General features: G+C 32.8%; 1 non-coding gene across 1 annotated transcript; it reads right to left on the bottom strand.

The window, feature by feature from the left end:
• Positions 1–1,424: 1,424 nt before the first annotated feature.
• On the bottom strand, positions 1,425–1,587 carry LOC111722789. The gene has a single exon (XR_002771458.1). It is a non-coding gene; the product is annotated as a U1 spliceosomal RNA (small nuclear RNA).
• Positions 1,588–2,788: the final 1,201 nt, after the last annotated feature.

Raw genomic sequence — 2,788 nt, 5'->3', positions numbered from 1 at the left:
GAACTGGCTCCTAGGTTTCTACATTTTTCTTCCTATTCTCTTTGTAACAACCATGGCAACCTTGGCATGGAATCGTTGGAAAAAGTGGATCACCAAGGAAGAGGAATCTTTAAGCAGCGAGTAAATTGAATTTGTGTATTTTTTCCTTTTATTAAATCATATACACATAGATCATGAATACATTTGTGCATTTGTGGGATACAATGTGTTGATTTTTTTACACAATTTGGAATGCTTACATCAAACTAATTAACATAGCTTTCATCTTATTTACTTAACTATTGTGCTAAGACATTTATGTTCTATACTTGATAGATTTGACTTGTACCATTGCAACATGCTTCATAGATATAGATCCACTGTTTGGATTTGCGTTTTGAAGTACACTGTAATACCATTTGAATCTACTCATATGTAAGGCAATATCAGCAGCAGCAATAATACTTTACATTTTACTGGTATTGCGAGTATTTCATCCACTTAATTTTGTGAGATGCCTGTGAATATCCTACTTTTGGGATGCAAATATTTGAGAGTATAGTTTAAATATTTTTCTTTTTTTAAATTAAATGATAGCTGTGTACATTAATGCAATCTTGGGGTACAGCGTGGTGTTTTCATATACAATTTGAAATATTTTCATCAAACTGGTTAACATAGCCTTTATGTCATTTTCTTAGCTTTTGTGTTAAGACATTTATATTCTACTTTTGGAAAGATTCACTTGTACCCTTGTAAGATAAACCATAGAAGTGATCCCATCAATCACCGTCCCTCCACCCATCCACACCCCCATCACCCCCTCCCCATATTCTTAGGCTATAATTAGGTTGTCAGTGTGATGGACAGACTTCAGCCTCATAAAAAGCTCAACTTCATCACACTGGATGGCTGAGCCTCAGGTAACTCTCACTATATCATAGGTAAGCTAACTGATTTTTTTATAGATTAGTTTTTTTTTTTTTTTCAAATTTTTCACTAAACAGGCAATTGAAATACAAGGTCACAAAAATAAGTGGTAAGGTTATTGTAAAATGAAATGGACAGAATATATATTCAATTTAATTTTCCATCTATGAGAATTTCACAATCAAATCATAGTTTACTTTGTATTATAGACATGCTTGTTGAACTTATTTATCATCACATAAGATAACTAACAAATTCCTGAAATTCTTAATAGTTATTTGGATGATCTTTTAATGTTGTAGGTATTTTCAGTTTTTTGACTAATAAATATAACATAAAAGTGGAAGAATCCAGAAAATATTTTTGAAGTAGTTAAATAATAGAAAACAAACATTAGACAATGTGATGCTGTACACTTCAGTTTCATACAATAAAAGTTCAAATTGCAGGCCTTTTCTTGGAAAGTTAGCAGAAAACACTCCATAAATTTAATATGGGAGCATCTTTCCCCCTCCCAGGGGAAAGCATGAACGCAATCCCCCACCATCACAAATTATACAGTCGAATTTCCCACATTTGGGGAAATTGCAGGGGTTAGCACATCCGGAGTGCAATGGATAAGCTTTGCCCTGGGAAAACCACTTTCGCAATCATGATATCTCCTCTACCAATGAGCATAAGATGTGAGCATCTTACTCTGAAAAATTCTGTGGTAGTGTTCTTTCTGCCCATGACAGTCAAGATTGAGAATTAGAACAACATATTTCAGCATGATGCACTGTTTGTTTTTATGTATATGCCAATAAATGAAGTTTTGAAAATACATATAACAATTTTTACCCCCATTTTCAAGTACATATATTTCAAGGCTACTATGGGCTTTAATAGTCTGTTTACTTAATAAAGTGAATTAGCACTTGGTACCATTTTAAATGCAAGTAACTGCCATTAGCTTACAGAGTGTTTTAAACCCTAGCAGTTGCAAGCTCTGAGAAATCCTTACAGAATGATAGCTATTATTGGTTTGAGCAGTGACTTCTTGTTCTATGACTTTGGATTGAAATTTCTTTTGGTATATTATATGTATGTTGCCATCCCAACATATCTTACATCAAACCTTGTGTTCCCAATTAAACTTCAAAATAGCCCTGTATTGACATTGTCCTCCATGAGCTTAAGCTTTGGATCTATTAGTACCCAACTCTTAAGACTGGCGTTTAGTATTGCCACTTCCTGTAGATTCAAATACTGTTAACTTTAGGGGGCTAATAAAAATTACTATTCCAGAGTGACAGCACAGTGCACCAGCCATCCATCCTACTTGAATCTAAAACAGCCATGTTTGATCATGGAAATGAGGCTTAGCAGCATCTTACCAGGATGAAAGAGTTTCAGCTTGGATTTTAAGGGAGTAAGGTTTTAATCCTCTTAAAGTATGACTAATATAATTAGGAGTTGTGTTGATATTCTTCAGTAGTATTCAAAGCCAGATTCAGAGAGTCAGCAATCCTTAGTCACATCTGATTTCAAAGAGAATTAGCTTAAATCTTAAATTCAACCTTAAGTAAGGTAGAAATAAAACAGTATTCCAAATAAAGTGTTCTGTGAAAATTTCTATCAGTGGAAGCTGATTATTATTAAGTTGAATAGAAATAGAATGCCACATTTTTGCATTTAATTCATGTAATCTTGGCCAATAGGTTCCATAAGGTTGTACTCTGCAAACTCTAGATTTTTTGATTTATTTATTTTTTATTAAGTCATATACAGATAGATGATGAATACATTTATGCATATGTGGGGTCCAATGTGTTGATTTTTTAATACAATCTGATATGTTCTTTTTTTTATTTATTTTATTTTATTTATTTATTTATTT

The sequence above is a fragment of the Otolemur garnettii genome, unplaced genomic scaffold, assembly GCF_000181295.1.
Source record: "Otolemur garnettii isolate 467f Iridium unplaced genomic scaffold, OtoGar3 scaffold00382, whole genome shotgun sequence".
Taxonomy (NCBI): Eukaryota; Metazoa; Chordata; class Mammalia; order Primates; family Galagidae; genus Otolemur; species Otolemur garnettii.
The sequence above is the reverse complement of the archived record's forward strand: the minus strand, read 5'-3'. Positions and strand labels throughout refer to the sequence as shown.